Source organism: Hyla sarda, chromosome 3 (assembly GCF_029499605.1).
Source record: "Hyla sarda isolate aHylSar1 chromosome 3, aHylSar1.hap1, whole genome shotgun sequence".
Classification (NCBI taxonomy): Eukaryota; Metazoa; Chordata; class Amphibia; order Anura; family Hylidae; genus Hyla; species Hyla sarda.
The window spans coordinates 374,536,746-374,550,184 of NC_079191.1; the positions used below are offsets into that span (position 1 = coordinate 374,536,746).

Genomic DNA, 13,439 nt, shown 5'->3' on the forward strand with positions numbered 1-13,439 from the left:
TCAATGGCGTACGCGCAAAAAAATTCCAAAGTCAAAAAAAGCGTATTTTGGTCACTTTTTTTACCATTAAAAAATGAATAAAAAGTGATCAAAAAGTCAGATGAAAACAATCATATGAAAACAAATCATACCAATAAAAACTTCAGATCACGGCGCAAAAATTGAGTCCTCATACTGCCCTGTACGTGGAAAAATAAAAAAGTTATAGGGGTCAGAAGATGACATTTTTAAACGTATAAATTTTCCTGCATGTAGTTATGATTTTTTCCAGAAGTGCGACAAAATCAAACCTATATAAGTAGGGTATCATTTTAACCGTATGGACCTACAGAATAATGATAAGGTGTAATTTTTACCGAAATATGCACTGCGTAGAAACGGAAGCCCCCAAAAGTTACAAAATGGCGTTTTTTTTCGATTTTGTCGCACAATGATTTTTTTTTCCATTTCGCCGTGCATTTTTGGGTAAAATTACTAATGTCACTGCAAAGTAGAATTGGCGACGCAAAAAATAAGCCATAATATGGATTTTTAGGTGGAAAATTGAAAGGGTTATGATTTTTAAAAGGTAAGGAGGAAAAAACTAAAGTGCAAAAAACGGAAAAACCCTGAGTCCTTAAGGGGTTAAGGATCTTTGGAGGTCCCTGTGACGTATTGCACCTACCATGCTTTGTGACGGTGAGTGACAGATATTCGGACCAATAGAAACAACCCCACCCCTGCCCATATAAGGGAGCGGTGACCATAATTTCTCTCTCTTGTTCCCGGGCTGTCAAACGAGCAGGATCTGCGCAGCTATCTTGCGCAGTGAGTTAGGCCCGAGCCTTGCGGCAACGGCTGATCTATTCAGAATCGTGAGTGTATCAATCCCTAAGCACTCTGCAAGATCACCGGACCTTATATATCCCCTAAATCCGGACGGATCTTCGCAAATTACCCTAAATTCAGAGACTTGTATTACTATTCAAGGTCCGCAACAACTGTCAGTGACTGAACTATATAGAGACTGTTTGCATGAGACTGTTATTGTGCATTGGATGTACCGCAAGCCTTTCAGTAAAGTTTATCCAAGTTCAAGTACCTTGTGGACCTTCAGTCATTTTGTGTGTGCGCCTATTGTTACTGGGAAGGGCGGCGATAGGCCGGAGAATTACCTCAGCATACTAGCCCTCAGCCTGGCATCAGGAACTATAGGGTTAACCTCAACCCCTCATCTACCTAAATGACACCCCAACTACCATACACCCCCAAGGGCTACCACATCATTACATGAGGAAGAGGTTTGTTACAGTGTGTTATGTCCCCCCAGAAGTCAGGTCATTACATGAGAAGGAAGTTTATTACATTGTGTTATGTCCCCCCAGAAGTCAGGTCATTACATGAGGAGGAGGTTTGTTACAGTGTGTTATGTCCCCCCAGAAGTCAGGTCATTACATGAGAAGGAAGTTTATTACATTGTGTTATGTCCCCCCAGAAGTCAGGTCATTACATGAGGAGGAGGTTTATTACAATGTGTTATGTCCCCCCAGAAGTCAGGTCATTACATGAGGAGGAGGTTTGTTACAGTGTGGTATGTCCCCCCAGAAGTCAGGTCATTACATGAGGAAGAGGTTTATTACAGTGTGTTATGTCCCCCATAAGTCAGGTCATTACATGAGGAGGAGGTTTGTTACAGTGTGTTATGTCCCCCAGAAGTCAGGTCGTTATATGAGGAGGAGGTTTGTTACAGTGTGGTATGTCCCCCAGAAGTCAGGTCATTACTTGAGGAGGAGGTTTGTTACAGTGTGTTATGTCCCCCAGATGTCAGGTCATTACATGAGGAGGAGGTTTATTACAATGTGTTATGTCCCCCCAGAAGTCAGGTCATTACATGAGGAGGAGGTTTGTTACAATGTGTTATGTTCCCCACATGTCAGGTCATTACATGAGGAGGAGGTTTATTACAATGTGTCAGGGGCGGACATATCACTTGTTCAGCCTGTTCGGCTGCACAGGGGCCCAGCATGTTAGGGGGCCCACCTAGTGGCCCAGGTCACAGCCTGGGCCTCACAGTCTGGGCCCCTGCAGGGCCCCCTGCCAGTACTTCATACTAAATGCTGCAGCAACAGGTCCCGGACCTGCCGCTGACAGCAGTAATTTACCTTTAAACTGGCCGGGCGAGGCGGACAGGCAGGGCCGTCATCGGGGGGGGGGGGGGGGTACAACCGGTACCCCAGTAAGGGGCCCGGACCCTCAGGGGGGCCCGACTGGCCCCAACACTCTTTCTTGCGAGTCAGTGAGTGATTGTCACTCACTGACGGTTGGGGGGGGGGGGGGGGGGAGCCTCACTGTACACTGACTGACTACATCACATTATTTTTTCTTATGTTCCAGCCCTGCCCTGTCTGTTGCCCAGACTGGCCAGCGGGGGCTGGAGCGAGAGGGAGCGCCGTCCGGAGGGCAGCACTCTGTCACTTTAAAATGTCAGGGGCTGCAGTTGGTATGAGACAAGCCTGTGCGCGGCTCTCAGTTACCAGCAGGGCCTGTAGTAGCAGCTGGCCAGTGACGTCAGCTCACGTGTCCCTCCTCTTCCTGCCCACTGCCTGCAATAGAGGAGCGGAGCAGCAGAATACACTGCACACAGGTACTTACTTGTATGGGGGCAGTGTATGATGGCTGTGTGTGTGTGTGTGTGTGTGTCAGGTACTTACTTGTATGGGGGCAGTGTATGATGGCTGTGTGTGTGTGTGTGTGTCAGGTACTTACTTGTATGGGGGCAGTATATGATGGCTGTGTGTGTGTGTGTGTGTGTGTCAGGTACTTACTTGTATGGGGGCAGTGTATGGTGTGTGTGTGTGTGTGTGTGTGTGTGTGTCAGGTACTTACTTGTATGGGGGCAGTGTATGGTGTGTGTGTGTGTGTATATAAAGGGGCAGTGTGTGTATAAAGCAGCTGTGTATGTGTATATAGAAGCTGTGTATGTTTATATAGAAGCTGTGTATGTGTATATAGAAGCTGTGTATGTGTATGATGGCCATGTGTGTATACAGGGGCAGTGTGTGTCTATATAGTGGCAGTGTATGTGTATATAGTGGCTATATATGTTTGTATGATGGCAGTGTGTGTCTATATAGTGTTTGTGTATAGTGGCTGTATATGTGTGTATGATGGCAGTGTGTGTCTATATAGTGGCAGTGTATGTGTATATAGTGGCTGTATATGTGTGTATGATGGCAGTGTGTGTCTATATAGTGGCAGTGTATGTGTATATAGTGGCTATATATGTGTGTATGATGGCAGTGTGTGTCTATATAGTGTTTGTGTATAGTGGCTGTATATGTGTGTATGATGGCAGTGTGTGTCTATATAGTGGCAGTGTATGTGTATATAGTGGCTATATATGTGTGTATGATGGCAGTGTGTGTCTATATAGTGTTTGTGTATAGTGGCTGTATATGTGAGTATGATGGCAGTGTGTGTCTATATAGTGGCCGTGTATGTGTATATAGTGGATGTATATGTGTGTATGATGGCAGTGTGTGTCTATATAGTGGCAGTGTATGTGTATATAGTGGCTGTATATGTGTGTATGATGGCAGTGTGTGTCTATATAGTGGCAGTGTATGTGTATAAAGTGGCTATATATGTGTGTATGATGGCAGTGTGTGTCTATATAGTGTTTGTGTAAAGTGGCTGTATATGTGTGTATGATGGCAGTGTGTGTCTATATAGTGGCAGTGTATGTGTATATAGTGGCTATATATGTGTGTATGATGGCAGTGTGTGTCTATATAGTGTTTGTGTATAGTGGCTGTATATGTGTGTGTGATGGCAGTGTGTGTCTATATAGTGGCAGTGTATGTGTATATAGTGGCTATATATGTGTGTATGATGGCAGTGTGTGTCTATATAGTGTTTGTGTAAAGTGGCTGTATATGTGTGTATGATGGCAGTGTGTGTCTATATAGTGGCAGTGTATGTGTATATAGTGGCTATATATGTGTGTATGATGGCAGTGTGTGTCTATATAGTGTTTGTGTATAGTGGCTGTATATGTGTGTGTGATGGCAGTGTGTGTCTATATAGTGGCAGTGTTTGTATATAGTGGCTGACATTGATGTTTTGGAGTGCGCTAAAACTCTCAATAATATACAAATAATGAGTGTGACTACAAACTAACTACTAATTCTGAATACATGCAAATACATAAAATAACTGACAAGGATTCTTGCGATGGAGGCTGTGTACGCATATGAGGCTGTATATGTGTATTTCCTTAAGGTTGCAGGGTGTAAATGTACGTCCTGCCCCCCTCCAGTTCTATGCTTCATAACCGGTTGGTTAGAGCTGGGACATGTGGCTAATGCCAGAATTCACCAATCAGGGTGATGTCCAGCATTAACCACATTAGATGCCACAATCAAAGTTCATTGCAGCATCTAAAAGTATGAAAATAGGTTGCCAGATAGCCCAGAGGAGCTGATCAGGACCACAGCAAAATTGTGGTGTCCCGATCAACTCAGCGGAGGGTACCTATCTGCCTCCGGCTCGTCTGATCTGTGCTCCATTAGTGCAGAAAGCTTCAACAGCCTGTAGTAAGGTAGCGCCAATAACACTGATCAATTCTGTGCTATGGCACAGCATTGGTAAGTATATGCAATCTAAAAATTACCTGAGGGCGGGGAGGGGTTGAAGGGGGCCTCGACCTGTGTAAGGGGCCCCAAAATTTCTGACGGCGCCCTGATGAGAAGGACCGGGGGGTGGGGGGGTGTTAGCTGTGTAATAATGAGGTGCTTAAGGTATATGGGGTGATGAGGACACTGAGGATGGAGTGCGTGGGGTGTATGGGGGTGTTGAGGAGACTGAGGATGGAGTGCATGGGGTGATGAGGAGACTGAGGATGGAGTGCATGGGGTGTATGGGGTGATGAGGAGACTGAGGATGGAGTGCATGGGGTGATGAGGAGACTGAGGATGGAGTGCGTGGGGTGTATGGGGTGATGAGGAGACTGAGGATGGGGTGCGTGGGGTATATGGGGGGATGAGGAGACTGAGGATGTGGTGCGTGGGGTATATGGGGGGGATGAGGAGACTGAGGATGGAGTGCATGGGGTGATGAGGAGACTGAGGATGGGGTGCGTGGGGTGTATGGGGTGATGAGGAGACTGAGGATGGAGTGCATGGGGTGATGAGGAGACTGAGGATGGAGTGCATGGGGTGATGAGGAGACTGAGGATGGGGTGCGTGGGGTGTATGGAGTGATGAGGAGACTGAGGATGGAGTGCATGGGGTGATGAGGAGACTGAGGATGGAGTGCATGGGGTGATGAGGAGACTGAGGATGGGGTGCGTGGGGTGTATGGAGTGATGAGGAGACTGAGGATGGAGTGCATGGGGTGATGAGGAGACTGAGGATGGAGTGCATGGGGTGATGAGGAGACTGAGGATGGGGTGCGTGGGGTGTATGGGGTGATGAGGAGACTGAGGATAGGGTGCGTGGGGTATATGGGGTGATGAGTAGACTGAGGATGGAGTGCGTGGGGTGTATGGGATGATTCAGTGGTTGGTACAGTATTTGGCAGTATTATATTCAGGGGTACAGTGGTTGGCATTATTCAGGGGGTACAGTGGTTGGCAGTATTATATTCAGGGGGTACAGTATTTGGCAAAGTTATAATGATTATTGTCATCATACAGAGGATGAGGATCTACTGACAACTTAAGGAACCAATGATGTCCAGGTGTCAGACTCTGCAGAGAAGATGGAAGAAATCCTGGTGTCTGGACCAGAGGAAGAAGAAAAGTAAAGACAACAGAGAAGATGTCACTCAGGTCAGTGATATCATTGTGTATTTTCCTAACTGTCCCATCAGAGCTGTAGTCACTGATATCATTGTGTAGTCTCCTGACTGTCCCATCAGCTGTAGTCACTTCAGACATGATGGGAGTTGCAGCTTTCCAACATCTTGGGAGCCACTTGAACCAAGGTGATTGGTGGGGGTCCCATGAGTCAGACCCCCACTATAAAAATGGGCAGTTTATTTTAAAATGCCTGGGCCTATTTTTGGTTCTAGTCTGGCCCTGCCTGTAAGTCACTTCTATTACTAAGGAGCCAAGGAACCAGGGGGTGCCAAGGGGTGTTGTGCTAAGTCAAGGGGTGCGAGTGTAAAGGGGAGCACTGCCCTCTGCCTTCCAGCTAGATACGGGTCAGACTGACCCGGGGGAGTACTCATGGGGCCTGGTCCGCACACTGAGAGGGACAGGGGCCACCCGGAGCCCACCTCAGGAGCCGTTTCATCCACCTGTGGTGGACAAGGCAAGTGGCGACACTACACGGGCGGGGTAAGTGGAGGCACTCCGGTGGGGTCCAGGTACATGAGGGGGCACAGTGCTGGGGGGGGGGGGGGGGCAGGCACATTCTTTGCACAGGGGCCCTCTGCTGTCTGTGTCCGCCCCTGCAATGTGTTATGTCCCCCCAGAAGTCAGGTCATTACATGAGGGGGAGGTTTGTTACAGTGTGTTATGTCCCCCCAGATGTCAGGTCATTACATGAGGAGGAAGTTTATTACAGTGTGTTATGTTCCCCAGATGTCAGGTCATTAAATGAGGAGGAGGTTTGTTACAGTGTGTTATGTCCCCCCAGATGTCAGGTCATTACATGAGGAGGAGGTTTGTTACAGTGTGGTATGTCCCCCAGAAGTCAGGTCATTACATGAGGAGGAGGTTTGTTACAGTGTGTTATGTCCCCCCAGATGTCAGGTCATTACATGAGGAGGAGGTTTGTTACAGTGTGTTATGTCCCCCAGATGTCAGGTCATTACATGAGGAGGAGGTTTGTTACAGTGTGGTATGTCCCCCAGAAGTCAGGTCATTACATGAGGAGGAGGTTTGTTACAGTGTGTTATGTCCCCCCAGATGTCAGGTCATTACATGAGGAGGAGGTTTGTTACAGTGTGTTATGTCCCCCCAGAAGTCAGGTCATTACATGAGGAGGAGGTTTATTACAATGTGTTATGTCCCCCCAGAAGTCATGTCATTACATGAGGAGGAGGTTTGTTACAGTGTGGTATGTCCCCCAGAAGTCAGGTCACTACATAAGAAGAAGGCTTGGTACAGTGTGTTATGTTCCTCCATATCAATGGCCTTCAACCTGCGGACCTCCAGATTTTGCAAAACTACAACCTCCAGCAATATTTCTCTCTCTCTCTCTCTCTCTCTCTCTCTCTCTCTCTCTCTCTCTCTCTCTCTCTCTCTCTCTCTCTTTCCCACTTCTATCAATTTATTTATATAGCAATACTAAATGTCACCAAATAATACAGATACAAATGGAAAATGCAAGGATATAGGTATTTATCAATTTTGCCTGTTGACAGTTTCTTTTTATCCTTTTTTTTTCACTTTGGTTTTCGTGGATTTGCACCAAATTTATCATTTAGTGCAAGTTGTTAGTAATTTTGGCTCAAATGTTGAAATCAGCTGTTCACAGCGCCTTTTACACAGAACTTACCCCCACAGAGGACGCGTATTTTACCCTGTAGAGCAGCCATTTTGGAGTCCCTCCTGCAGTATATCAGCAAGCGACATGAGTTATTTTCTTTTGTGGGGTTTGTAGTCACCATGTGAAATGGATTTTATTTTCAACTTGAGTAGTTTTTATAATTTTTTTTTTTACTTTAGTGCAGTGGCCTTCAACCTGCGGACCTCCAGATGTTGCCGTTGGCTGTCCGGGCATGCTGGGAGTTGTAGTTTTGCAACATCTGGAGGTCCGCAGGTTGGAGACCACTGCTTTAGTGCTTACCTTTCCTGAACCTGTGTGGCCATGTCCAATGCTGGCTCAACGGAGGGTGAAGGTTCCTCAGAGACAACTATGTCGCAGGATAGTATTGAGCAGCCCTGGAGGCATCGCTGCTTTCACAAAAAAAACGTTTTAATGTATTTTTACACCTTTACACTTTCTGACATTGCTAAGGTGTATTTTCCATGTGCAAAATTTCTTGGTGGGGATTTGCGCCCCAAAAAAGGATTTGCGCCAAAATTGCGCCAAAGATCGATTGGCGCAAATGATGAATAACTGACTAAAGTTAAAATCACACACAGGACCGTGTGATTTTGAGAACGTTGTAAAAATGACAGTGAAGAAGATGCGCCAAACTTTGGCGCAAAAAGACACTGCGCCAAAGTATTGCGCCAAAGTTATGTGAAAAAAAACACATAAATCCTTTGATAAATACCCCCCATAGGGAATAAATGTGGTGTCCTTACCTGTAACAATGAATCCATAAAAGGACAGATCCCAACACTAGAGACAGTGAATACCCCTCAGAGCGGAGGACTATATATGACACGTTTTGTCAAGAGAGGGTCTTCTTTTGAGCATTATAGGCCAGACCATGGTATTTCAGCCTGATGCACTAGTCTCTATTGAGCCCACGTGTAGCTAGTCAATAATGCCATGCAATTTATGGTGAATCACGACACATAATTATAGTGTTCTGCCAGTGTAATGTGCCCAGCTCCAGAGAATACCAGTACTTATCTTTCTATATAAAGCCCATATTGTCTTCCTGGAGGCTGCAATACAAAGAGGCTTGTTATTTTAGGAATCAACCCAACGTACCTGTCTAATTTCCTTACGGCTTAGGGTTTGTAGTGCATTACAGTAGTAAAAGAGTTAATGTGTTACACTGCAACAGGTTCCAGCCCTCTATTCTGTGTGAATACAAGGACTCTCCCACTGGGAGGCTGGACACTCCACAATGAGTCTTAGAGCACAGCTGTGGGTTGACACTGGAGTGATGCTATTTTACGCCCCCTTAACTTGAACCTTATAAACAGAGGAGGATGAGGAGGCAGCAGCCATTGATCGTGAACTTGGGTACTGGAAAGCAAAAAGCAGGAGGCTTCACTACTTGCCATGGACTAAGAGATTGATAGGACTTGCTGAAAAATCAGAAGGTAGCAGAGCTGAGCGCTGAAGCAGGGACCAAGGACATCACCGCAAAGTCACGTAAGAGGAGACTTAGTAGAGGGACAGGATGCAGATGAGGATGTAACCTTCTGAGATACAGTGTCACAAGGGACTATGGATGACACAATCACTAGGGTTCCTTTGTAGAACATTAATGGTCCATGCGAATGCCTATTAACAGATTAATGAATTGCTTAGCACAACATGACTCTAGTTTACAGATGCAGCAGAGCTGAATTTGTCATTTAACAATTTCATTAATCCATTGGCAGATTTTTACGATTTAAAATAATGTAGAATGTATAGCTGCGTTGTAGAACGTAACATATTGTGATCTTATATACAGTTATGTTGTGTCTAGCTCACTAAACGCTGCTACATCTATAATATCTTAGTTATAGGGTCTTCAGAGATTTGCCATTTTAAGGGGTATACCAAATTTAAGGGTTTAATGGAAAGGAAGGGAATATGTACAGTGAATGGCAGGTTATGAGATTGGAGAATAGTGTTATTGAGGTTGATAAAAATTGTCATGTACACATATAAGGTCATGGACTTCTGGCAGGGTGTACGAGCATAGGAAGTGTGTTGAAGAATGTTGGGGAGAAATTAGGGTTTGCATATATTATCGGAAAAAAAGTTCAACTTTTATTCCCTCTGTAGTTATTTCTAGGTTTCCAGAAGCTTAGGAAGGTTATGTTTTGAAGTACAAATGTAGCAGAGCTGAGCTGGTAGGTTGATAGCATCATTTCTACTTTGTAAGTTAAGAGAATGTAGTAGGTTTTAACAAACTGCCGTATGATATCACAATGAGTTGTGCCAAATGACAGACTTAACTTTTGCTACATTTAACAAATTTAGCTCTTGTACATCTGTAAAGAGCAGCATACTTCAAGATATAAGAAGTTAAAAGCGAAATTTCTTAGGACAGCAGTAGTGAAGTCCTCAGTTTTTGCCATGCTCAAAGTGTCCGGAAAACCAAGAGAAGAACACAGTGGAACCCAGGCATTACTGGAGGCCATGTCCAATGACCAGATGCACCTGGCTAGATTCATCCTCGATGCCCTGGATGGCAAAATAGTCAACACTCGAGGAGGGGACTTGAGTCGGACCCCTCTTATCTGCAGTGCCCTTCTGCCAGAGCCACAGACCCGGCAAAGGTACATGCAGCTACTTCTGGAGAGAGGTGCTGAAGTAAACAGTCGAGATCGTGCAGGACGTACTGCCCTCAGCTACTCTTGTGAGAGGGGACACTTGCAGGAAGTCAAGATTTTGGTACAACATGGAGCGGACCCAGAGTTATCAGACTTATGGGGGAACACAGCTCTTATTTATGCATCGGTGTCTGGGCATGCACCAGTGTTGGATTTTCTTGCCCGGGCCTTCAAGAGACTGGGGTTGCAGATAGATCGAGCCAATCGTGTTGGTAACTCAGCTTTGGATGTTGCTCGATACCTGGGATACAAAGACTGTGAAGTGGCGCTGTGCGGTGGAACTTTAGGACGCATGAATGACACCCATGAACCCTCCGCTTGTCCCTGTAATGAGCAGCAGCAAACAACCTCACGAGGAGGGGCACATCATTTTCTTCTGGGTAGGAGCCGATCTCTTGCAATTCATCGTCATCTTGAGTCGATGGACTCCATTGAGGAAGAAGATGGAGATAAGGGGAACAGTGCTACTGGCTCTCTGGGTTTTTCTAATGTTTTGAATCCCAGACCTCGATCATTTAGCCTCCAATATAGTGGACGTTCAGGAGAGCGTAAGGGAACTGGGCTCTATCTGCCCGCTCTGAGCAGTGCTTCCATACAAATCTCCACCAATCTATACTCACCTCGTCCTGGGAAGCAACATGAACCTACTCTTGCCCCTTTACCTGGACCATTGGGCATCTTACTTACCCCATTATCTGCCAACCCTCCCACTAAACATTTAGGAGCCAAGGACCACTTACCTGGCTGCTCCAAAGATACAGGACTATGCAGGTTCAACGACACGTATTATCAGAAAAGGAGCAGCCTACCATCCACCCTTTTAACTCCTACACCCCCGGACAGAGAGCAGTTGGGCAGTCGCAACAAGAATTCTGTCACTTCCCTGCCCCCTGTGAGCTCCAGCAATCCCTTCACTGTGCTTGGAAATAAACTTTTTAGGCGTTTTACATTCCCAGAGTTTAAAAAACAACAACCGACCGGAACTGGTGGAAGTAAAGGTCATGAAAAGGATGTAGACACCAAAGACACCAAAGAGCCTGGGTGCAGGGGCATAGCAAGGTCCGAGACCTTTCCCTTCAGCAAAACCCACCCACGTGTAGTTAGCAAGCCCAGTGTAGACAGCATCAGCAGTGTTAAATGTGAATTTGACTTTCAGCAGCAGAGTGGATCCTGACCCAGTTATTGAAGTACTTTGCATTTTGATACAATTGTAATTTATGTATTTATGTATTTCTAAATACAGATCTCACTTACATGGCATTTATTCTTGTTTTCGCTTATTAGGATCTATTCACACATGGAAGATGTGTTGTTGAAATTTCTGCAATTGTCTATTCATTTGAATTAGGATTGTGGGAATTGTATGTTCAGTACTTTTCTCCATGAAAGGCTCATTCAGGTGAATAGAACTGATTGTCGATTGTGGAAATCTATGCAACAAGTCTGCCACATTTGAATATGCCCTTAAGAGTTCTACATGGTCAAGCGGATTTATACGTACTTTTGCAAAGCATATGGGATATACGATGTTTAACAGAGTTAAATTTGTCACACAACAATCTGGATCATTGTAATTAACTTCATTTAGTAGATTATCAGTCACGCAGTCCATTATTCTGTATTGTGCCTGCAGCATACTCTGCTCTGCTACATATATACAGTACTGATATTGTACACTATTTATATTATTTGCTATAATTGTACAATATATAGCCTGTACATGTGCCAATCTGATTGTGTGATGTTTTTTTATGCAGTTGAAGATGGCTAAGGGGAATGTATCATGAGAAAAGTATATATATTATTTCAATGGACACTAACCTTTCAGCAAACATTTTGGGATAAGCTGCCATAAGTACATGAAGAATAGCATCACTTCTGACTATTATATAACTTGTATATGGCATTTGTCACCAATTTTCCCTTCTTCAGACTCCATCTATAATTTTCAATTGTCTCTGAGCCAGTGGGTGAAGAACAGCATTTATGGTGTCTGCTATACACAGCACAAATACAGAAGATGCAATCTTGCTCGCCTTTACCTCCATAGAACACAATCATAAGCAGCAACAGCATGGATGACTTTATAGAGTAGTATATTAAAGTGTAAGCTGTGATTCAAGCTGCAGTTTTGTTTCTTTGTGCCCGGTCTAACTCTGTAGCTCCATTTTCTCCCTTTTTATAGATTTCTATGGTAAGCATGTACTTTTTTTCTTTGACTGTCATTATCTATGACATTTCTCTTACAATACTCCCGATCATTGCAGCTGCCATAAAGTGCACACACCTAGTTTCACCATCTATACAGACCACTGCAGTAAGATACATATATTTTCAATATGGTGCCCCTTTGAAAAGTTATTAAAAATAAAAACCCAACAGCTATAAACACATTCTTTCTTTTCTATTTTGTAAACACTTACATCTAATTCATGATACATTCCCTTTACGGTACATGGATACATTGTATTATGTGCCCAATGCATACTGATGCTGTACAGATCTATTATGTGCCATTGTCAATGTCATTTTGCATCAGTATCACCTATATTTTTCTATACTGTGTACATGCAATGTTAATATTGGAACAGAACATTTTTAGTAAACCAGTGTCTCAGGGATTATGTATGCGAATGAAATCAAGGTCAGAATATTTGTGTTCTGCTTTATCACATCATCTTCTAGTTTGTAGCCTCTAAAGGTCATGCTTGCAATGCAGCACATAATATGCAGGAAATAATGGTATATGTTATCATGACAAGAAGCTGCATACCAGGTTTTTATCTCTCTTGCCTGCTTTAGAGTTTATATTAAGTTAGATGAACGACTGTGCTCCATAAATTGAGAATGATCAGAACAATGGTCTTTCTTTACAACTATATGCAATGCTAGAATATTAGATGAACACACTAAATCACACTAAATCCTGAAGAATCTGCATGCTAAATACATGTGTTTTCTGGAAAGACTTTCAATCTTTTCTTATGTATCATTATGTCACCATTTTGACCCAGAAAACCGCATTAAACACAAATAACTATGTGGTTGCAACCTTAAAGGGGTACTCCACCCCTAGACAGCTTTTCCCCTATCCAAAGGATAGGGGATAAGATGTCTGATTGCTGGGGACCCCTGTGATCTCGGCTGCAACACCCCAGACATCTGGTGCACGGAGCGAACTTCGCTCCATGCCGGATGACTGGCGATGCGGGGCGGAGGCTCGTGACGCCATGGCCGCGCCCCCTCAATGCAAGTCTATAGACTTGCATTGAGGGGGCGT

The 13,439-nt window shown here is 44.5% G+C and overlaps 1 protein-coding gene across 3 annotated transcripts in view; it reads right to left on the reverse strand.

Annotated features, from left to right (window-relative positions):
• Positions 1-13,439, reverse strand: part of LOC130362803 (uncharacterized) — a 205,392-nt gene that overhangs the window by 127,448 nt on the left and 64,505 nt on the right. The window contains exon 1 of one of the 3 annotated variants that reach the window (XM_056567851.1): positions 8,595-8,669. The exons of 1 other annotated variant lie outside the window; for it this stretch is intronic. The gene's annotated coding sequence lies outside the window, so the exon portion shown is untranslated. Of the gene's footprint in view, positions 1-8,239; positions 8,301-8,594; positions 8,670-13,439 lie in introns of those variants that run through there. One more of the 3 variants, XM_056567853.1, reaches the window with a different exon arrangement.